Source organism: Lycium ferocissimum, chromosome 6 (genome assembly GCF_029784015.1).
Source record: "Lycium ferocissimum isolate CSIRO_LF1 chromosome 6, AGI_CSIRO_Lferr_CH_V1, whole genome shotgun sequence".
Classification (NCBI taxonomy): Eukaryota; Viridiplantae; Streptophyta; class Magnoliopsida; order Solanales; family Solanaceae; genus Lycium; species Lycium ferocissimum.
The window spans coordinates 66573285-66598744 of NC_081347.1; the positions used below are offsets into that span (position 1 = coordinate 66573285).

A 25460-nucleotide genomic window follows, 5' to 3' on the forward strand; every position below is an offset into this window, starting at 1 on the left:
GTCAACACTGGAAGTGATGAAATTACAAGTCTTCAAAGCATTAAACACTTATGGGGGTGATTATCTACATATTTACAAGGACGTCAAAAAGAAAATCGAACAACACTATAACAGCAAGTCCCAGACTTGGATTGCTGAATTGTTAGATACCTATTTTAGAAGTCCCTGGTCTCTCATTGCGTTGGTTGCTGCTGTTTCCCTCCTTTTCTTTACTATTCTTCAGACCTACTTTGCATCTCCTCTTTATCCTCCAGCAAAAAGATCTTGATTTTACTTGTCTGTATCATAATTATTATGCTGAATGAACAAACCTTCCACATATACATTTTTCTGTATTGATTTGATGCATTTTATGTACTGCTTTTCAAGTTCTCTCCTTTTGTATATCTTGATTTTCTTCCCTTCCAAACTTATATATTCTGTTTATTGTAGATATGCTTAAGAAGTTTAGCAAGCCTAATATGCTTATATGTTAAGTAATTGACTACAGAACAATCATTAAGAAGGACCACTAATCTTGGAAATGCTGCATCACCATATGCATATGTAGAATATTTAACATAACACCTTCTAGCATCATTGATCATTCAAGAACTTTCTTGTACAAGAAATATATATGTTCTTATTGGTACCTGAAATAAATATCTCCCCTAGTCTTGAACTCCTGGACGCAGCGTCGGAGCCAGCAATACATACAAGAGGTTTAATAAAAGAACTAGAATATCACACCTAGATTCTAACCTACAACTGCTTGAATGTAACATTATGCTTGGCATATTGATTGCTTTCATAAGGGTTCTTAATCATAAGAGTAGCTGAGTAGCTATGGTTAGCAAGATGGACGAGATATTATAGATACACTCTAGATATATGAAAATATACTTAGAGATATTTTATATTTACGGAAAAGGGCCTAAAATACCCTCGAACTATTAGAATTGGTACAAAAATACCCTCCATCCACCTTTGAGCTCCCAAATACCCCTCCCGTCCACCTATGAGATCTAATATACCCCTACCCTCTACCTACGGGGTCTAATATGCCCTTATTTCTAACATTCCCATTTCATTTATGATGTGATAGCATCTCTTCCTTTTAGAAGGTTATATGGGTTATTAGCTGGATGAGAATAACTGAGCGAACAGTGAATAAACTATTATGCAGCTTGGTATTAGACCTTGAATTAAGCAGTAGCGTACCACAATTTTATTGTTTCCCGCATAAACAAGTGATAATTTGATAAAATTGCTTCGTTTTTAGGCTTATTTAATTTGGGGTGGGTCGGTAGGTGGGTTGAGATCCGATCAACATAATTTAAAATTAATTAGATTAGTTAATTATATGGAGTAATCAGTTAAATGTTGTATCATAAATGAAATGAGGCTATCAGAAATAAGGGGTATATTAGATCTCATAGGTGGACTACAGGGGTATATTAGACCTCATAGAGTGGACAAGGGGTATTTGGGGGTACCGAAAAGGTGGATGAAGGAGTATTTTTGTACTCAATTCTAATAGTTAAGAAAGATTTTAGGCCCTTTTCCGTTATATTTATTGTAGAATATTTGTAGCGTTAACTATGAAATATTTGGTAGGATTTACATTAAGTGTCGAATATTTTGCTTCTTTTTATATCTTATTTCTCTTGTGTATAAATATCTATGTAATCTGATGTATTGGATCAACAAATTGAGATAGTCATTCTTCAGTTTCTCTCTTATTTTTCTCTATTCTTGACATGGTATCAGAGTCTTCTCGCTTTGATTCATAGTCTTTGATCTGTGGTTACTTTCAATATTCTTTTTGAAAGTTTTTTTTTTCTTCTTCGTCAAAAGTTAGTCCTAAATATTTAGAGTTCTTGGTCTTGGTTATTCTAGCTATTTTTTTTTTCATATCATTGTGTTTTTTGATTTTCAATATTCAAAAACATGACTTCACATTGGTTTGAGTCCTTCAGTGTTCGTTTCACTTGAAAAAAATTATTCTACTTGGGAATTTCAGTTTCAACTATTTGTCATAGGAAAAGAATTGTGGGGTCATATAGATGAAAGTGATCCTACTACCATTGATTCTACAAAGTTAGGTCAGTGAAAGGTCAAAGATGCCCAGGTGACATGAATTTTAGGGTCAATTGACCCTGTTAGTGTCCTTAATCTCAAGCCATACAAGACTACAAAGGCCATGTGAGATTATTTAAAAAAGGTTTACAATCAAGACAATAGCACAAGACGCTATTAGCTAGAGCATGAAATTGCTAATTAATTTTTGGCTTTGGGTGGTGGCGGAGGTAGTGCGTATTAAATTCTGGTTTGAAGCTCAATGCAGAATTGAATTGTCAGGCCAATACCAGATGATTTAAAAAAAATCTTTTATAGGATACGTTGAATATACAGAAGGTCCATTCAACTAGGGGTGGACGTTCGGGCCGTTTGGATTGGATATGAATATTTCGGTTTTCGAATTGAAAAAATATTAATCCAGATAAGCTCGGGTCAGATTGAGTTTTTTAAGTTCGGTTTCAGATTAATCGGTTTGGATATATCGGATTTTCAGTTTTGAACTTTTGAGCCTCTAATGCAAGCTAATTAGAACGAAAGGCCCGATTCACGGGGGCGGAGCTAGGTAGGCTCGGGGATCCGAACCCCCTTGGCGAAAAATTACGGTATATACAAGATTAAAATTATTTTTTATGTGATATATAGTAGATGTTTCCCCTTCGACTTCTTCTTATATTTACTTGTTCATATTTTTGAACTTTCTAGGTGAAAATCCTGGCTTCGAAATTCAAATTTTTTTAAACTAAAATCCAAAATCCAATCCATAATCAAAAAATCCAAACCAAATATCCTAAAAGTTCGAATTTCTGGTTGACCCAAACTATGTCCACCCCTGCATTCAGCTAATCGCCATGAAAGAGTGAAAAAAAGAAGACTAAAAAATAATGGTGGAATTTTTCATTAAGCAAGCACAACAGTACTCAGAGGGCAGGCCAATTTACCCAAAAGATTTCTTAAGATATTTTAGACAGACATCATAAATCAGCACTACTATCCATAGGTGCTTCTGTATTGTAAATGGTATCCAATTACGAAAAACTTCAAAAATAATCTTAAGATGTTCCAAACTGTTTGTATGTCCTAAGTTGCTCCAAACTTATTGTTTCCTCAGTTGGCTAAGCTCTACAAGAATGTAATAGCCACAGACACAAGTCCAAAGCAGCTGGAATTTGCAGCAACGCTTCCGAATGTTCAATACATATGTGCCTCTCTAAGAGGTCAATATTCGAAATCGAGACCAAATAGGAACAGAGCCAAGCGTAGATTTATTCACAATTGCTCAAGAAGTGCATTGATTTGATCTCCCAACATTTTATCAAGAAGTAAAATGGTTACTCAAGAAACCAAATGGAGTAATAGCAGCTTGGCGCACACTGTGCCATAAGTAAACAGCTCAGTGGATACAATTTTTCAGAAACTTTACACTATTGATGTTTGACCTTATTGGGAATCTCCCAGAAAATTGGTTGATTAAAAAGTACAAAACTATTGATTTCCCATTTGAGGCTGTGATGGTTGTGATAATCAGAATGGACCGTTTCAGTTCAAGATTGAGAAAGTGATGGACTTGGATTCTTAGTTCACTTACTTGAAGTCATGGTCAGCTTATCAAACTGCAAAAGAAAAGGGTGTTAAGTTGTTGACTAACTTACAAGTGCTTGGAATGAAGATGGAAAGAGTCAGAAAAATTGTTACTTTCCCAATTTACTTGAGGATTGGAAAAGTTGGAAGTTTGTATTGAAATGAAATAGGTAATTGTTACTTTTTCAAATTGTTAATTAGGTAATGTAAAATCTGCACTTGCTCTTCCATTTGTATTTTCAGCTAATTGTTCCTTTAATAAAGCATTTGAATAAAAATTACAACATCTACTTGTATTGCACAATTAATGCATAACGTTTGGTTTGATATTGTTGTTGAAGAGTGCTGACGAAACATGGGCACCGGGGCCTCGTCATAGGCAGGATGCCGGCATTACCCAACAGAGGGTTCTCAACTACAACACAATATTGGAGAAATTTGAGGATATACAGTTGAAAGGATTTCATGAACTAATAGGCTTAATCAGTGGCATGACTAGCCTCTTAATAACTAAAGGTTATTTAGTTAGGAATTTTACTCTTCTATATTGACTATGTATGTTTTCATGAAATTTCTTTTTTCAGTTTCAAACATGAAAGTTTATGTGAACCAATCAAATAAAAAAAAAAATGATAAAATGTTGATTCTCCTTGCCATCAACAACTTATTATATGGATATGACAACTAGTCTCCTCCATGTCTCCATTAATTGTCAACTCTAAAGATGCTTGTTTACTGGATCCAATCTGCAGAGCAAATAAACAAAGTGGTGCTTGTTAAATTAAGTAAAAACTGTCCATCAGAAGAAAGAAAATATATTAATTAATCAAATGAAATAGATAGGAGAATTATTAGGGTGTTAAGAGGTTTTGTAACCTCCTCAAAACTACGATATAGAATTTGCAAAAAACTATATATTTAATTTAATCCTCTGTACTTCTTCAAAAATTCTTTTGTTCCTTCCTCTCCATATTATCATTTCCACAAGAGATTTAATTATTGAATACTTGATGGCAGCTTATAGTGCTGTTTCTCTTCTTCGAACTCTTGAGCAACGAACATCATTTAGTTATTTAATCAACTTTTGTTTTGTAATATAAATGGCCTTGATCGAACTATTGTCATTTCACCTACAAAGTCACCTAACATCGCTATTTCACCTACAAAATCATTTCAACCAATTGACAGAACATTTTACGTAGATATTCTTCAAGTGGAAATTTTTAAAATATAAAAATCTATTTAATTTAATTAACATTTAAATTGACCCGCTTTTTATTGTACCTGAGTGAATCGATTTTTTTTTTTTTTAATTTTAATTTGGCTTAAAATATATTCCATATCAACAATGTCTACCAGAAATATCGCCTGAATTAGTTGAGTGGCTTTGTAGGCAGTTGCGGATCTAGGATATTCACTCAGGGGGTTCGAAAAGACAATAAAAGCTAAATATAAAAAATTATGTTGTCAATGGGAATCGAACCTAGGACACAATGACAATTTTGAACACTCTGGATCGTTTGAGCTAACCTTTTGCATTTATTCAAGGCGTTCAAAAGTTAATATATGTTGCAATTTTTTGCTGAGGTCGTTCACATGCTCTAAATCCGCCCCTGTTTGTAGGTGAAATAACAATAGTTGAGTGAGCTTGGCATGCAAATTGGAATGAAATTTAGTTGAGTGACTTTTCTGTTACAAAACAAAGTTGAATGACTTTCTTAGATATAATCCATTAATTAAGTGACTTTTTGAGATAAAAATTGTTAGTTGAGTGACCGTCTGAGAAATTAACTCTTAGTAACCCTTGGGAGAGAAAATTTGTATATGATATATATTGACTATTGTTTTTTATTTGGTTGATGAGTTCGTTTCACCAAAAGGGATCTCATGAATTACTTTTTCAAATCTTTTCTATCAAGGGTTTCAGGAAAAAACAACAAAAATAATCATGTTACTTGAATTACTTTAACCATCTTTGCGCTGTAAAATTTTCGGACAAAAGAAATTAGATTAATCCCCTTCACAAAAAGTACCCAAGCCCCTACTATGGAAAAACAACAAAAATGATCATGTTACAACATGTACATAATATAATACAACTGCATTTCCATAGAATTTTAAGTCAACAAATATAAAATATCTTTACACCTCCCTTATCTTCTAACAAATGATTGCAATAATATAATCACAGCATCATTCGGCCAGATCAATGGAATTCCCATGTGATGCAATGAAACGACAACCTTAAAAGGAACAATAACAACATGCAAAAAAGTCTTTGCAAGTCATGACTGTACTCCCACAAAAAAGAAGTAGAGAGTATTTGATCCTTCAAAAATCCTATTGTTCTTTCCTCTCCATATATTAGAAATGAAGAAAATAGTAGAAAATTTCTGTTGTATTTCTTGGTTGTAAAATCTGTACAGGACTGTGTATATATACACTAGCTAAGAGCATCTGAGAATATTCAAAGGAATATTGTACTACTACACCTGTCCCCATACTATATGTTGTTGTCTAACAAACCAAATGAAATATTTACAAGTGTCTACTAAATAAAAATAAATACAGAAATAAAATACAGGTTATGTACATGTTGTATTTTTGTTTGTATCTTGATCTGATGGACATGGGCACACATGTGTGTTCTTTGTGTTTCTGTCAGAGACTTGGCGAATAAATAAATCATGTTGCATCTCTGCCGAGACTTAGGCCCAAATAAATTATGACCCAAACGTGTATAGGCCCGAGTATATAATGAGAGATGCCTAATATTCAGACCTAATCTTCGGACACCAAAAGTACTATGAACTCAACCACATTATTTCTTCTTCTTCTTCTCTTTCCCTTTAACTGTACAAATCTCCATTTTCGTTTCTTTATTTCTGTGTAGAACATCGTTGTCAATACCCCCCTCAAGTTGGAGGGGAGAGAAACAACACCCAACTTGACCAAAGCAGATCGATGTGATAACCCAGATAAGGGTTTTGTAAAGAAATCGGCAAGCTGAGCAAAAGATGGAACGAACGTGAGAGAAATTAGCCCAGAAAGGAATTGTTGCCTCACAAAATGGCAATCTAAATCGACGTGCTTAGTTCTTTCGTGGAAGACCGGGTTTCGGGCAATATGAAGGGCTGCTTGACTGTCGGAGTGGACTTGAACCGGTAAATGGGGCGGAATTGATAGATCTGTAAGGAGACGAGTTAACCATGTGACTTCTGCGGTTACTCGTCGCATGGATCGGTACTCCGCCTCGGCGGAGGAAAGGGAGACGGAGTCTTGCTTTTTCGACTTCCATGAAATGGGTGAACCCCAGTACCGATAAAATACCCGACGCATCGATGGGTGTCGTGCGCAGGCCCGGTCGCGTCGCAAAAGGCAAGTAAATCAAAAGAGGTGTGAGTTCGCCAAAAAGGCCTTGACACGGGGTTTTCCTTGAGCTATCGAAGAACTCTAAAAGTGGCAGAATAATGAGCAAGACAGGGTTTTTGCATATATTGGCTAAGGAGCAGCACTGGAAAAGATAGATCTGGACGCGTGTGGGTAAGATAGTTCAACTTGCCCACCAAACGTACGTATATGGTGGGATCATCGAAAGAAAGGTCCGAGAATCAATCCCCGATTTGATGGGGGTCAAAGGAGACGACACTTTGGCGAGATGGGAACGATCAAACTCGTGCCTAAAACGTTCCAAGGGTAAACTTTCTTTGACTCATAATTAATCCATGTTGTTCGCGCAATATTTCAACACCAAGAAAGTAGTGTAGATTCCCTAAATCTTTGATACAAAATTCTGAATTTAGAAATTGTTTGAGTGTCTCAATTTCTTGTGAGTGATTGCCAGTAATTATTGTCATCGACTTATACGGCAAGCAGAGTAACAAACCCATCTGAAACCTTAAAAAATAGTGAATAATCATTTAGGGAAGAAGAGAACCCTTTGAAATTAAGAGCACCTGCAAGCCGAGCATACCATTGCCGTGAAGCTTGCTTCAAACCATAAAGAGACTTTACGAGTTTACGACGTTGGTGTGGACTTGGGGAAGATAATCCTTTGGGAAACCTCGTTTAAACTTCCTCGTGTAAGTCAAAATGTAAGAAACATTATTGACGTCAGTTGAAAAATTGGCCGCTTTTTTCTTAACTGCTATTGCAATTAGGGGTGGACGTTCGGTTTTTCGGTTCGGTTTTATCAAACTTCGGTTTAGCTATTTCGGGTTCGGTTTTTTGAAGGTGGACACCGAACACCGAACCAAACTAGTTCGGTTCGGTTCTTTCGGTTTCGGTTTTTTAAAGTTCGGTTCGGTTCGATTTCGATTTTTTCAATTCGATTTTTGTGATATGATATTAGAAGTGATTCCTTTGACACTAATTCATATTCTCAAAAGCAATAAAACATAAAACTGATAAATTGAAATCAAAATCAAACAAACAGGATATACAAGAATAGAAAACTATAACCATGATATAGGATTACTAGGTGTTATATACATACCGTAAGAATAATTAAGAAAACACATAAAGGACATACATTAATCCTAAAGACACATCCTAGTTGCCTTCCTTAACATATTTGATTTTCTCAATAAGTAGAAAATTAGGGATACAAATGCAAAAGAGGGCTTGTTACAATTGAGTTTTTTTTGGCTTTAAACTTAATGGGCCTGGTCTATTGTAATTTTTTTGGGTAATGTATTAAATTTCGGTGTGTGTTCGGTTTTTCGGTTCAGTTTTATCAAACTTCGGTTCGGCTATTTCGATTTCAATTTTTTGAAGGTGGACACCAAATACCGAACCAAACTAGTTCGGTTCGGTTCAGTTTGTTGAAGTTTCGGTTTGGTTCGGTTCGGTTTTTTGGTTTTCGGTATTTATGCCCAGCCCTAATTGCAATAAGGCATCTAATAGTGGTCATCTTAATAACTGGGGAAAAAGTCTCATTATAATCGATTCCTTCTCTTTGAATATCACCTCTAACAACAAGTCTGGCCTTCAACCTTTCCACAGAACCATCTGATAGATGTTTGACTTTATAAACCTATTTACAAGGTAGGGCCTTTTTACCAGGTGGTAGAATAACAACTTCCCAAGTTTTATTGTTTTGTAAGGCTTGAATTTCCTTATCCATAGCTAATTTCCAACCAGGATGACTAGCAGCCTCAAAATACTTGTAGGTTCTGAAATTTGAGAAATGGAGGTGAGAATATGTTGGTTGTGAGGGGACAAAGCTGAGAAAGAAAATGTAGGGGGTTGTACTTATGTGGTAAAGAAGGCCCTAGAAACATTAGTGAGAATAATGTCATCGCAGATATAGTCCTTTAAGTAGCTAGGCATTTTAGTAACTCTCACAGGCCTTCTAGGTGGAGAAGTAGAAGAAACAGCCGGTGTAGGAGAAAAAATTCCTGTAAGATTATTGGAGATAGATGCAGAATCAGTAGGTGAGATGGAGGATATAGGGCTGATAGTTGGACTAGAGGGAATGAAAGGGCTATGATGAGTATTGTTTTGGGGACTTTGAGGAGTTGGGATAGGGTTAAATGTTGGTAAATCATCAAGAAACTTGTAATGTTGAGAAAGAGGAAAAACAGTGGACTGATCTGATGAATCAGTAGCAAATGGAAAAGACTCCTCATGAAATTGCACATCCCTAGATATAATGATTTTCTTAGTTGCCAAATCCAAACACTTGTAACCTTTTTGATTATCTGGATAGCCTAGGAAGACACAGGACTTAGCTCTAGGTTCAAATTTTCCTCTGTTGGAAGGTAAAGTAGACTCATAAACCAAACAACCAAACACTCTTAGTCTTTCATACTCAGGTTTTCTTTCAAACAAAACTTCAAAAGGTGTTTTCCCATGTAGAACCTTTGAAGGTATTTTGTTAATTAAATAAGTGGCTGTCAACAAACACTCACCCCAATATCTTATAGGAACATGAGACTGAAAAAAATAAGGCCCTAGCCACTTCTAATAAATGCCTATGTTTTCTCTCCACAACTCCATTTTGTTGTGGAGTAGAAACACAGGAAGTCTGATGAACTATTCCTTTAGATGCTAGATACTCAGAACTGATTGTGCTTTTTCCCAATTCAAGAGCATTATCAGATCTTATTACTTTAACCTTAAGATCAAATTGTCTCTCCACCAAAGATATAAAATTTTGTAGAACTGGAAAGGCATTGCTTTTAGTTTTCAACAGATGAGTCCAAGTTGCTCTACTATAATCATCAACAACAGTGAGAAAGTACTTAAAACCTTCATGTGTGGGTTCTTTATAAGGACCCCAAGTATCAATATGAATAAGTTCAAAAATCCTTTTAGATTTGATATGACTGATAGGAAAAGATAACCTAGATTGCCTTGCCATGGGACAAACATCACAAGTGCATTAGAATCTGAAGGAAACTTAAAAGGAACCAATGTATTTCATTGCATGAAAAGGCAAATGCCCAACTTCTCTTGCCAGAGATTTACATTAGACTTTGATTGAACAGAAAAAGAAATTGCAATAGATTGAGGAGTAGCCTCTGAAACTACTACATTTTTGTTTGCTTTAAAATAAAAACTCCTAGCTGTCCTATCAGGTTGGAGAAGAAAGAGTCCATCCTTAGAATCACCAAAAGCTTGAGCCCTCTTCATAAAAGGGGCCTGCAAAAGACATCCAGTTGGAGTGAATAAAAGGGTTGACTGAAATTGCTTAACAAATTTATCAACTGATATTAAATTATATTTGAAAGAAGGTACATATAGGACATTTTCTAGAATAACATCAGCAAAAATAGAGACACTCCCTTTATGAGTAATGTTTACTTTAGATGAATTTGGTAAGATGATAAACATAGGAGCAGGAAGAGGAGTCAAAAAATTGAAAACTTCAGAATTGAAGCACATGTGCTCAGAAGCTCCTGAATCTATTATCCAGTAGCTGGAATTTTTAGAAGCTAGACAAGTAAGGGAAAAAGTGTATGTTATACCAGTTGCAGCATTAGTATTTCCTGCTCCTTCAAGTGCTGTTCCAGAGATTGAAGCTTCTCCCATTTTCTTTCCTCTGTAGTACTGAACAGCCTGATTGTATTCCTCTTTGCTTAGCTGATTCACGTTGTTCCCCACATTATTTCCTATGTTGGTGTTTTGACTCATCACCTCTGTTTCCTTAACGAAACGAGTTCTTCCTGCTTCAGGTTGGAACTTCTTTCCTTTGTTGTTTGTAAATTTAAAATCAAGAGGAAAACCAATCAACTTGTAGCAACCTAGCCTGGTATGATTGGTTTTCTTGCAGTGGGTACAGAACAGGTTGTTTTGCTTAGGTTGAAACCTTGTTTGTGCTTTGTTTTCCCACAGATTGAGTAGGTGGTTTGTTTCTCTGGGCTGTTGCATAAACATGATTAGCACCATAGTTCTGATTTTCTGCATAAACTTGATTATTTCCATGTGTTTGCTTTCCTGCCATGAAAGATACATTTCCAGTAATCAGATTGGTATTAATATATGATTCTCTCTGGTTTTCATCCTGCAAAAGCAATGAGTAAGCATGGTTAAGATTTGGCAAAGGCTTAATCATGAGTATCTTTCGTTCTCTGTTTGCACCATAAGTCTCATTCAATCCCATGAGAAACTTAATCAATCTTTCATCTTCTAAAGACTTAGTTAACTTTTCTTTTCCTCCACAGATGCAGTTGCAACTGCATTTGTTGTCTGCGTTCAATGAATCTAGCTCATCCCAAAGCCTTTTAATTTTGGTAAAATATCCTGCCACATCTGTGTTTCCTTGAACAATGTCACTTAACTCCTTTTGTAAATGAAATAGTTTTGCACCATTTGACTGTCCAAACCTTTGTTCCAGATCTGTGTATAGATCTTTGGCAGTCTTTGAGTAAATGACACTATCTGCTATGTCCTTTAATAGAGAGTTAAGTAACTATGAAGTTACCATATCGTTGCATCTACTCCATGCTTGATAATCTGGTGCATCCACATCTGGGATTTTGCAGGTACCATTTATAAACCCAAGTTTATTCTTGGCAGATAGAGCAATGAGGATGGTCCTCCTCCATCCTTGAAAACCTCTACCATCAAAAATAAAGTTTACCAAACTCATTCCAGGTGAATCTGAAGAGTGGATGTAGAGTGGGTTGCTAGGGTCGATTTGATTAGTGTTTGCAGTTTGAGCTACTGCAATGTTTCCAGTGTTATCTGCCATTGTTGAACAGATTATGAAAGAAGCAACACAGTGAAAGAAATCGAGATTTGAGAGAAGAAAAGAAGAATTTGGATCAAAAGAGCTTCACTGCTCTGATACCATATTAGAAATGAAGAAAATAGTAGAAAATTTCTGTTGTATTTCTTGGTTGTAAAATCTGTACAGGACTGTGTATATATACACTAGCTAAGAGCATCTGAGAATATTCAAAGGAATATTGTACTACTACACCTGTCCCTATACTATATGTTGTTGTCTAACAAACCAAATGAAATATTTACAAGTGTCTACTAAATAAAAATAAATACAGAAATAAAATACAGGTTATATACGTATTTGTATTTTGTTTGTATCTTGATCTGATGGACATGGGCCTGCACTGTGTTGCTTGTGTTTGCTGAGACTTGGCCCAAATAAATCATGTTGCATCTGCTGAGAACTTGGCCCAAATAAATTATGACCCAAACGTGTATAGGCCCAGGAGTATATAATGAAAAAGAAGCCTAATATTCAGACCTAATCTTCAGACCAAAAGTACTACGAACTCAACCACTTTGTTCTTCTTCTCTCTTCTTCTCTTTCCCTTTAACTGTACAAATCTCCATTTTCGTTTCTTCATTTCTGTGTAGAACATCGTTGTCAATACCATATTAACTGGACAATACATAACTGCAACATTTTATTTCCAAGTCTTGATTTCTCCAAAATTGATGGCGGCTTATACTGCTGTAATTTCTCTTCTTCAAACTCTTGAGCAACTTCAGAAGACAAGCCCAAAGCTCATTCAAGGTCAAACTGCTGAAACGCTCGATTCTCTTTGTGCTACTGCTGAATATTTTCATAGTGTTCTTGAAGAAGCTAACGACAAGGGTAGGTTTGACCCTGAAAAAATCAAATCTTTGGAGGAAAAAATAAGAGTTGCTGCTAGTTATACAGAAGATGTTGTTGAGCTCAAGATTTCTCAAATCATCAAAGACATGAGCTGGACATTTGGAATTTTACAACATGAGGATTTGAGTACGGTTGTTGAAAAAATGGATACAACAAAGAAACAAGTGATGGAGATTGTTTCTAATTTTAACACCAGAAGTCATGATGCTGATGATGATCAACTTCTTGAATCTGCTGGGGATTCCTTAACTTGGCGCCACTTCATCTAGAAGTAATTCAATGCTGCCAAATTTGAAAGACGAAATCGTGCAGGGACTTGATGAACACTTGGAGAAAATAGTTGAAAGACTGAGAGGCCCACAGTCGGATCTAGACATTGTCACAATAACAGGCATGGGCGGCATAGGCAAAACAACACTCGCTACGAAAGCTCATGATCATCTTGCAATCAGGTATCATTTTGACATTCGTGTTTGGGTTACAATATCTCAAGAATATCAAAGTAGAAATTTGTTGTTAGTGCTTTACATTGCATTTCAAAGCAAACAAATTTTGTGAACGTAAAAGATTATGATAAGAAGGATGACGAGTTAGCCGACCTAGTGAGGAGAAACCTGATGGGTCGAAGATACCTTGCTGTTGTTGATGATATTTGGAGTATGGATGTTTGGGATGAAATAGCACCCATATTTCCTGATTGCAACAATAGGAGTCATATTTTACTGACTACTAGGGACGCTGGGGGTAGCAATGTATGCGGATTCTACTAGCCCTCCTCATGAGAACCTCCTAAATTCAGAAAATAGTTGGAAGTTACTTCGTGATAAGGTGTTTGGACCAACACATGATCATCCTCCTGAGTTGGAAAGAACTGGAAGGAAAATAGCCGAAAAATGCCAAGGACTACCCTTAATGATTTCAGTGATTGCAGGACATCTCTCTAAAATGGCCAGGACATTAAAGTTGGAAGGATGCCGCCCAAACCATAGCTGAAATCATTGCCAGTCATCCAGATAAATGCTTAGGGGTGCTCGGTTTGAGTTACCATCACTTGCCTAATCACCTCAAACCTTGTTTTCTTTCTATGGGTAGTTTTCCAGAGGATTTTCAGGTTGAGACTTGGAGATTGATCCAATTATGGATCGCAGAAGGTTTCATAAGGACATTTGGAAGTGGTAAAAGTTTGGAGGAAGTGGCAGTAGATTATTTGAAGGATCTTATCAACAGGGGCTTGATAACCGCTGGAAAACGGAGATTCAATGGTGATATAAAAACATGTGCAATGCATGATCTACTGCGTGAATTCTGTTTGATAGAGGCTGAAATGACAAATTATGTCCTTGTTGAGAGAACTGACCAAGTCCCTAGTACTCTTTCATTAACACAAAAGCACGATGTTCGTCGCTTCAGTTTTCAAACCCAATATTATTCAGTTGATGAATGTTGTAAGCTATTACCCCCTGTTGCCAGATTTATCTACTCATTTAAGCGACCTTCTACAACCCATTACAGCTTTCTCGGGAAATTGATTGGCTGTCATCCTGTACCACTTGAAGTTTTATCCCGTTTCAACCTTCTCAAGGTATTGGCCATCTTCCATGAAGTGCTTCCTTCATTTCCACTTGTGATTACAAAGTTATTTCATTTGAGATATCTCGAAATTGTATTTGACGGTGATCTTCCAGCATCAATATCAGAGCTTCAAAATTTGCAAAACTCTAATTTATAAAGAACGTTTTATAGATAAAACTTTACCAGGAAATATATGGATAATGGAAAACTTAAGGTGCATACATCTGGGAAGAGCTAGTTATTTACCCAGTCCTAGAAGAGAAAGTATTCAAACTAAGCATCTGGTTATAGAGATGCCAAATCTAGAGGAACTTTTCGGTCTCTGTTTCACCAGTTGCACCAATGAAGTCTTTTCTAGCATTCCCAATCTAAAAAGATTGATCGCCCACATAACAGCTTCATCAAGAACAGAGCGTAAGGCCAATCTCAACATTGATATGTCCAGCTTGACAAAACTCGAAGTATTAAAGTGTGTCAGGTATACTTCTTGGTCTTGGCCAAGGATCTCCATCAAGAGGTTTGTTTTCCCAACATCTCTTAAGAGGTTGACTTTAGCTGGCAAGTATTATTTTCCTTGGGAAGACATTTCAAGTCTTGTCAAGTTGCCAAATCTTGAAGAGCTCAAACTCAAAAAGTTTTGCAGTCAGTGGTGAAGTATGGAGATTGAGTGATGAAGACAAGTTCGGAAGCTTGAAGTTGTTGTTGTTTAGCGAGCTATATCTTGAGCATTGGGAAGCTAGCAGTGATAGCTTCCCAAATTTAAAGCGTCTTGTTCTGAAGAAATGCGACTGCCTGCGAGAAAGTCCAACAGATTTTGGGGAAATTTGTAGTTTGGAGTCAATTGAGTTACATGAATGCAGCAGTGCTGCTGAGAATTCTGCAAGAAAGATTGAACAAGAACAAGAGGACATGAAATAATTTCCTCAAGATCTATATCAAGAGCAGTCCCAGTAAGTTTTACATTTCTCTAGAAAATTCTTCGATTCTTCACATTATTAATTACCTCCCTGAGATTAAGATGATGACTTCTGCTTTTTATCTTGTATATATGCAGGTTATTGAAGCTTATTTTGAGGGACAATATATCGATCTACCATCATCTTCCAAATGCAGAACGTCTTTAGTTTATATTTTGAAAAGTAAAAGTCTTTCTTTTGTGTTCTTATCAGGTGCTATATTTATGTTTTAGGAATAAGCATGTTTGATACATGTATCGCCCACTTGTGAGTTAGTATTTTATAATAGATAACTATTGATGTACTGTAAGATTCATTTTGTTTGACATGAATAAGTTTTCTTTCTATATAATATGCATTTGTCTTCTGCAATTTTAATAGATAAAATGGTTAAAAACACATTTAAACTCTTACTTTCCCGCGAGTTTCACACCCCAACCATCAATTGTTCTCTTTTTCTACCTGAACTATCACCATCTAAATACTAAAACATACCTAATTGAGTAGATGATGATAGTTCAGTATCAAATAATATTATAATGTCACCTCGCCAAATTATACACAGGTGCGGAGCCAGAAGGCAACTTATGGGTTCCGCTGAACCCAATAGAGGGAAATAAATACATCAATTCTATTCAAATTATTTTGCTTTATAAGCATTTCCATTCCCTTCGCTTATGTTTGCTCTATCCCGCATCATTCTATTTCCCATTTTATTTCTCTTTGGACACCTACCTGCATATATATTGTAGCGATTCAAGTGTTTTAGCAGTTTAACCTCAAATGAGAAGTATATTTGTGTTTCCATCAAGTCAAGAATCAACAATTTTGGTTCATTGTAGTCTAACGGATGTTAGAAAGCTCTGGGATGCCTATTACGAAGACATGTCAGAAGATTTTAAAAGAATACATGTCAATTCTCCTACTGCTCAACTTCAATGCACACTGAAAAGCACCAATATTTTCTTAGAGCATGGGTAAGAGAATTGAGAAATATGACTTACCTAAACTTGGTCATGGGCTGGATAACAACATTATACAAGAATGCAGAGAAATAATGGAAGAGAAGTCCATAATAGTACCTCCAGAAGATTTTGATGCACAATCAAAGATAAATCCTGAACAAAAGCAAGCGTTCGAGACTATTTTGCAAAGAGTCGATTGTGGAGAAGCAGGATTGTTCTTTGTAGATGGACCTGGGGGAACCGGAAAAATGTTCCTATATCGCACATTACTTGCAAATATCATATCAAGAGGCTTCATAGCGTTAGCAACAACAAGAAGTGGTGTGGCAGCATCTCTTTTGCCGGGGGATGTACAGCTCATTCTAGATTTGACATACCGCTTCAAACAATTGATACGACAATCACACACATGTCAAAAAAAAGTGGTGGAGCTAAATTGATAAAACAAGCAAAGATGATAATCTGGGATGAAGCACCTATTGACCAACCGTCATACGATTGAAACGGTTGATAGGAGCTTTAGAGATATATTGGACGTTAATGAACCCTTTGGTGGAAAAGTAATGATTTTCGGAGGTGATTTTCGTCAAGTACTACAAGTAGTTCCAAACTCTATTAGAGCTGAAACCACAAATGCATGCTTGGTAAAATCCTACTTATGGCCTCAGATAAAAAGGATTCAATTAACGAAGAAATGTGAGGGCAAGAACAGATCCAACATTCAGTGAATTCTTCTTTGCGTATAGGTAACAGGGAGGAACCTCACTAAGAGATGATTTGGTACTTCTTCCAAAGCAATTGGTTATCGAAAATAATGGTTATAGTACAGGTGAAGATGCCTTGATAAGGGAAATATTTCCATCGTTAGATGAAAATGCAAGTTGTGCAAAGTACATGACCGAAAGGGCTATCCTAGCTAGCCGAAATGAATATGTTGATCAACTAAATGAGATGTTGATTTCCAAGTTTCCTGGTAAAAGTAGAACATTTCTTAGTTTTGACTCTGCAGAGGATGATACCAACAATTACTATCAGCAAGATTACTTGAATACTTTAACACCAAGCGGTCTGCCTCCACACAGGTTCGTTCTTAGATCTTTACTAATATGGTCAATTATGAAATAGATTGGAATCTAAACATAGAATGCTTTGAACATGATAAATGGACAACTTTGCTGATGTACACACCGGTAATTGGAGATAAATTAAATTGTGTGGCATAGTTGAAATAACTGAAACCTTCAGTACCTATTGAGCGCCACTTATCCTCTCTTGAACATATATTTTATGATCCATTCTGTTTGTTAGATAATCTTTATTTTGGTCTAATTAAGGCTCAACATACATATTACTGTAATTTTGTTTCTTAGATAATATTTATTTTGGTCTATTTGATCGGGAACTTGTAATTACAAATCTTTGCAGCAGTGTTCTTACATCTTTCTTTAATGTAATTCCTCATCTAATTAATTAAAAATAATCTTTTATTGGTATACAGGTTGGTTTGAATAAAAATGCGCCCATCATGTTATTAAGAAATTTGGATGCTTCAAATGATTTATATAATGGTACAAGAATAATATGCAGAGGTTTTGACAACAACGTTATACATGCAGAAATAATGATGGGGTAGAATGCTTTCAAACATGTGTTTATTCCAAGAATTCAACTTTCTCCTCCCGAAAATGAAGGCTACCCTTTTAAATTCATTAGAAAACAATTTTCAATACGATTATGCTTTTCAATGACGTTAAATAAAGCACAAGGACAAACAATACCCAATGTTGGACTATACTTGCCACAACACGTTATCTCTCATTGGCAGTTATAGGTTGCACTCTCAAGGGGAATATCAATGTCAACAACACAGGTTTTGGTCATGATAGAGCAGCCGAAGAGCCGAACAGGAACATACACCAAAAACATTGTCTACAAAGAGATACTCGGTCAGATAAAATAACATATTGTTACCTCATACAATAAATTATTTACACTTACAAATACATTACAACTGAGCCACCAAAATTCTTTGTATTTGCAGGTTCAAAAGATATGCAATTACATTACTACTGCATCAATGTAATGACATTTATTCTTTCATTTTTATGAACTCTTCAGCTATAACATTTTAAATTATTCTCGATATAATGTTCAGCGTACATTTTACTTTAATTTTGTTTCTTAGATAATCTTTACTTTTGGCCTGTTTGATTGGGAACTTATAATCAAATATCTTCATGACAATGTTATTACATCTTTCTTGAATGTAATTCCTCATCTAATAAATTACTTAAAAAACCTAAAATTAACACAGCATTCAGATGGAGGGAGTACAATTGAAGCATAAAGTGAACAAATCTACCCCCAATTTTGGGCAATCCAAACTAATGAGTATTCCCAAAGTTCCCAAAAGTGAACAGATTTACCCGTGGGATCAACACAAATTGCTTCAGAAGAAATTCAAGCTCTGAAAAGAGCCTCATTATCTAGAACTCTCAAGTCATTCCTGAACCAAAAAATGGCAACGGAAGAATATCTCAGAAAAGTCTCTTCACAAACTATCTCCATTTCTTCAGGACTTAATCCCGGAATATTTTGAACAGTGGGTACCACTTTGGCATTGAAAGAAGAAGCTAGGGAATCCATGTTTTTGGAGAAATGACACTGGAATGTGAAAAGGGTGTGCTTTGATTTGCTCAAAGATGCAGTGAATTAATTTTGCTCAAAGATGCAGTGAATTTGATTAATGAAAGACTAAAAAGGCTTTTATTTTTTTGGTTTCTATGGATCTGGCAAGTGACGAACCTTTTAGTAAGGCTGCTCTTTTTCTTATTCCTTTTAATAACCATTTCTACTCCCTTCGTCTCAAATTATTTGTTATGATTATTAAAAATAATTGTCTCAAATTATTTGTCGCTTTAACCGTTCATGATACAGTTAATTATTTTTTCCCATTGTACCTTTAATAGAATTTTGACATTATTGGAGATGACACATAAATAGAGTAAACATTTAATGGAGAGGGATTATAAATTTGATATAAATAAGGTAAAGTTAGTCAAATATCCTTCAACTTTCTTAAGAGGCGTGTAAAAAAAAAAAGACAAATAATATGAGATGAAAGAAGTATAAATTTTCATTTTTAGGTGCATATATATGCCGGTCTGTGAAAAAACAGATGAAAGAGGAAGACCTGGGAGTTGAACTCCGAATTGGGGTAAGGTCATATTTCACAAACAAATGTTAGATAAATAGATTAGTTACTTGGGGCATCAAATTGAGGATGAGATTGAAATGGTATGTTTGAGCTGTAACTTAATTTATATAAAAGAAATGGGATATTATAAAAGTAACTTAATTTTTAAAAAAGAGAAAATTAGACAAATTAGAGGAAAAACGATAAATAAAATATTAAATCTGAGAGATGTCATGTCAGTATTCCTTTGCCCTACTTTATATAAATATATGAATATAGATTTTAATGAATGTTTCATCCATCTCGACGTCAAATGTAATTACAATAAATTTAATGTGACTTTTAAAACGCGTACTTCTAAACTAGTAAACATATAAGGGGAAAGGGGGTCCCCTTGGCGAATACCTCTACTAGGTAAGAAAAAAGGAGTAAGGGAGCCATTAACATTGACAGCAATACTAGAGCTTGTTATACAATTCAAAATAAGTTTACATATACCTATTGGGAATTTGAAAAATCTAAGGGTTCTATATATAAAGGACCATCCAAGACGATCGAAGGCTTTTTCGAGGTCAATTTTCAGGAGCATATCATATTTCTTACCCTTTTTTTTTTTTCCTAAAGAAGGATATAATTTCCTGAATAATAATGGCATTATCGCTAGTTCTTCTATTCGGGACAAAACTAATATGATAGGGGCTAATCAGAGAGCGTAGGAAAGGTTTTATACGATTGGCAATGATTATTGTAATAATTTTATAAATAGTATTACAGAGTCCTATTGGCCTAAAGTTTTTTAGGTTATTGGCATAGGGGACTTTAGGTATTAGACAAATGATACCAAGAGACCATTAAACATACCGAGAATGAGATTTAAACCACACATACGTATAAAAATAAACAATAGATATACCTGAAAAAAGAGAATTTCTGGCAGAAAGAAGACAAAAGAATAATGGGACAAAGACATCTTATTATGGACTTTTATAGAGTGTCATAAGGAATGTGAAAAGGTTGTGGGAGAAAATTATTAATGGGGAAGATGAAAAACAGAAACAATCAACATTAACTAAGGAAATTTAAATTGCTATAAATTAAATATAGAATGTTAAAGGCTGTCAAAGAGGTTAGCAGTGAAGATGAATGAGTGACCAATTATGATTAGAAACATTTTTGGAGCGTAATAAAGGAGAATATGGATGCCCATGTACAACTGTTCCTCATAATAGTGAATTTAGTGTGAAGCATTAAAGTGTTGTTGTTGAACTTCTAATTCAGCCGGTTCAGTTTGTGTAATTAAGAAATTATTTGATTACAGTTTTTTTTTTTTTTTTTACTGAATTGTGAAATGGTTTAATTAGATTTTTATTTAGTGTGAGGACAAAATGGTAAACGAACTTTAAAAATAGGAGTTTTTTACTTTTAGTATAATATGATTGTTGTCAAATTGAAATGCATTTAATGTGCAAGCTTCTACTGTATATAAATACAGTCAAATACACTTGTATATGACTGTATTTCAGTATATCTAAATACATCATTCCAAAAAACAGTTAGTCAAATACAACTATACCTATGTATTTACATCAGTCAAACAATACATACAGTCAAATACATATGTATATAGATCAGTCAATCAACACATACAGTAAATACACTATATTTACACTTAAATCCTGTCAAATATTTGACGAAAATACAAAATACAGTCGAATCCGACCAAAATTTCCAACAAAAATACAAAATATACTGTATTTAAAAATGGAGAATACAATAAATACGTGAAAATACACTTAGATCTAAGAAGATATGGCTGATTGGCCATGGATTCCGGCCAGGGCGGTGGAGATCATGACGACAAAGAGGGAAAGTAGTTGGCTAGCCGAGCCGCTTCGGCGTTTTCCCCCAAGAAAAAACGCCATGTGCATCATCATGTGGTGGCTGTGGTTGTTCACGGCGGTTGACGGCGGCAGTGCCATACCCATAGCACCTGCTCCGTAGTGGGAGCTACCCCTACCACATAATGAAGGCGCTTGACGGCGGAGCCGTATTGTTCACGGCAAAGGTTGATTAGCGTCGTTCATCATTGCAATTTGATTTAAGAGAGAGGAATACATATTCTTCCAACTGAATTGGGGGCTACCCCTACCACTTGGAGTAATGAAATGTGAGATTTATTTTCCATTGATATTGCTGGAATGAGAGAGAGAGAGAGAGAGAGGTGAGGAAGAAGAGAGGAATGAGGGAGAAATACAAGCCATAAATCTAGTATATTTTGGTAAGATATTTTTGATGATTAGCGTCGTTCATATGCAATTTGATTTAAGAGAGAGAATACATATTCTTACAAAATGGGGCTACCTACCAGTTAGAGTAATGAAGTGTGAGATTTATTTGCCATTGATACTAAATATAAATAAATTAAAAGATAATTATTATCAATAATTACCTCATAGAGATAACTATACCAAGTAATTATTTCATATATTATATAGTGAGTGTACTTTGTGGGGCCCACTGTCACTTTTTCCATGATATCGTCACTCGTAGTAGGCATGAAAAAAGTCCTTAAAGTTCTTAAAATTTACCAAATATGTAAGGACTTAAAAAATCATTAAAACTTTAACTAGGGGTGAAAAGAGATAAGAAAATGTGTGCGAGGACTACAAAAAGTTGGTATTCTCCCTTACATGGTAATTACTACTCCCTCCATCCCATAATAAGTGTCACTTTAGCCAAATTTTTTTATCCCATAATAAGTGTCACCTTAAGAAACCAAGATATAAATTAGCTAGTTTTTTCCAATTTTTCCCTTAGACAATAAAGTAACATCTAAATGATGATTGGAAAAGCCACATAGTAACTTTGTATTGGTAGATTCCCAATGTCAAAAGATTTACTTCTTGTACATGCTCTAATCAAAAGGTAAAAGTAGTTTATTTTTATTATATAGGGGTAATTTAGTAAACTTCACAATGCATTATTAGTTTCTTAATATGCGTGTTTTTGGTTAAGGTGACACTTATTATGGGACGGAGGGAGTATTAATTAAGTGAATTAGCGGCAATAGTTTTATTGCCATTAATTAATTGTCTTTGACTATAATTTTCCCTGATTATAACCTAGTGGAAAGTATCTTACCGATTTCTAAATAATTTAAGATAATTGGCTTACTAGACAATTTGATTTCTCTTACTCATCCCAGTTCCTTTTATTTTATTTTCTTTTCTACCTTTTCATTCAGGCACGCCTAAATAATTGCTATTATTGCTTATTAGTGAAATTGATTTTTTGAATCCACTATTTCAGTTTGTTAAATATATAACCCAAATCAAATGGACATAAAATTAACTTTTTAGCTTTTGTAAGATTCTTTTTTCATTTATTTACGATTTATCGATTTTTTCTTTTCTTTTTATTCCATTAGGTAGATGTACTTTGCAATTTGCATTAAACACTCATATTGGAGTCAAATTATTATTGGAATTTATGGATATTACATTTAGTGGCGTCAAGCATCTGGTGTACTAACTCATTAATTTGAAGTCGCATGGTAAAAATTTCACGATAGTTCTATTGCTCCCTATCGATGGGGACTCCACTCATTTATGTAGTAGTGCTTAAAAGACGGTATGACAAAGATTAAATAAAATAAGTAGGAATAAGAACGATATATTATCTTGAAGAATTGAAGAGCGGCAACCACTAGCATTAAAAGACGTGCCTTACGCAGGGATACTCACAAATAAGTCAATCAAATTAAAGCTTGTTGCTTGTTGGTAGGATGACATCTTTTACTGCCAACTCTCATCCCGAAGTGAGAATATAATGTCCAAAATCACAGAAAAGGATCAATTATTCCATCTACAACTGATATGAGATTATATTAACATCATCTCCCTGCACATTGAGGATGGAACATTTTTAACGTGGTCAAATAATCCCATGTACATTTAGCACGGATACCATGTAAGAAAATATCCTAACTGAATCTCAAAAGCCAAATTATAAGGTGAGAATTGTTCAAAACCATATAAGGATACCATTTAGCCCATCAACAATAGACGTGGGACTATTCTAATTATTAGAGGTGGATGCAATATTGCGGTGTAAGGTCCATTTACTCAATATTTTTGACGTGAGGATAAATAAATTAAGTGGAAAATCCACTAAAATAGAAGGTCCGAACTCATAATTTAAAAATACAATGGATTCAATGCTAAATATGTTAAAGGTTAAACTCATAAAACTTAAACCTAGATCCGCTTATGCTAACCATATACTCATGTATCACACTTGTAAACAAAAACAAAAAAGATATGCCCAGAGACAGAGTCGGATTTGATGTTTATAGGTTTTGAACTGCGCGCCACCGAATCCATAGCTCGTCTTATTAGTTTAACAATTTAATATTTATCAGTATTGAATTTTGTAATACAAATACAAGATTTAAGCAAAAGCTACTGACTTCGTCCGAAGCTAGATCTAATTAATATGCCCACCTCTTCTTAACCCTAACTTTAAAACCATGTTTCATGTGGAGGATGATGGAAGTACAACTGGGGTAAACAACATGATCTTTCACCATTTCAATCTTGTAGTTATGGATGATAGCAGCAGCCGCAGCTTTCATTTGAATAAAAGCCGCTTCTTTTCCTATGCAAGTCCTTGGCCCTGCATTGAATGCCAAGAATTTGTAAGCTGGCTCACGTTTCTCTGTTCCACGTTCCGAAATCCATCTCTCTGGCTTGAATTCTAAGGCATCCTTTCCCCAAATGAATTCCATCCTTCCCCTTAAGTACATATTAATTATCACTAGATCTCATCTTGGGATGAACAGGATGACCACTTGGGAGAATACCAGGTTCTTGTGGAGTCGTGTTGTAACGGAACAGGGGGATATAGCCTCATCGCTTCACACAATGTAGCATGTAAATAAATACCATTTATCAACTCTTCCGTCATAAAAAGCCTCCCTTTTCCGCCTTCGTTCTCCGGGATGATCGTCTTAAGTTCTTCCCTTATGTTCTTTTCAACCTCGGAGTGTGTGAAAATTAGCCAAATAACCCAAGTAAGGCAAGGTTCCATCGTGCCTGCGGTCATCAAGCTTAATATGGTGTCCCTCAAGAACTTATCATCAAACTTCAACTCTGTTTTTGTTTCGTCATCATTGAGTGAAACGTATGATGTTAATAAGTCGAAACGATCTTCATCTTCCTTAGTTTTCTCTCCTCTGCTCAATTCGTTTTCACAAAGCACTCATGGAATCTCTGATGAATGATCATTTCTCTCGCCAATTTCCTCTGATCCTTCCACATATCAAAGTCGGAATTAAAAATCCCGTTGCCTAAAATATCAAAAAACTTCTTGAATTCTGGCCCTTTTGGAAAACTTGGGAAATTTGCACTCATGATGTAATGCACATTTTCAGGTCCACTGTGCCTAGAATGTCCATGTTAGTAAACCAAAGGCCTTTCAGCAAGAAAGTACCTCCAGTTCTTGAAAGAACCTCTGTGCTTCTATCATGGATTCTGTGTATATGAAGAAGAAGGCTCGGTAACATTCCGAAAATCGGGCAATTCCTTGGTAGGCCATTTTTGTTATCTGCTAAAGCCCAGAATAGAAGAAAGGAAATGATTGCTATAAAGATTTCAAGGTACCCCATTGAGGCCAATAGAGAATTGAAAGCTATTTCTTCCATAATGTATTATTCTTTGTGGAGCTTCTAACTTCATGCTTATGGACAATGTCCCTCTATTCGATTTTAAAGGGCTTCAAGACGAGAAATATGTGCATGACCATGTGATGTTGAAATAGCAACAAACATTATTTTATCTTTCTTGCCTGTATTATGGTAATGTCAACTACATTTTACGTTAAAAACTGTACTAAAGTTTAGAAAAGTATTGTTATTGCAACAATTGTCAGTGGTTAATTAAGAATCACTTCAGTGCCTCTAGTTCTTAGAGTAAAGTTTCTTGTGGAATTTGCTATTTTATATTTTCCATTTTCCATTAGAAAATTCTAAGTAATAAGAAAGGGTC

General features: G+C 35.3%; 3 pseudogenes; 2 read left to right on the forward strand and 1 right to left on the reverse strand.

Moving 5' to 3' along the window:
* The first annotated feature begins 2942 nt into the window (after positions 1 to 2942).
* Positions 2943 to 3799, forward strand: LOC132061562 (uncharacterized; annotated as a pseudogene).
* An 8747-nt stretch (positions 3800 to 12546) lies between these two features.
* LOC132061563 (putative late blight resistance protein homolog R1A-10) lies at positions 12547 to 15361 on the forward strand (annotated as a pseudogene).
* An 8544-nt stretch (positions 15362 to 23905) lies between these two features.
* Positions 23906 to 24994, reverse strand: LOC132060924 (alkane hydroxylase MAH1-like; annotated as a pseudogene).
* Between the last annotated feature and the right edge of the window lie 466 nt (positions 24995 to 25460).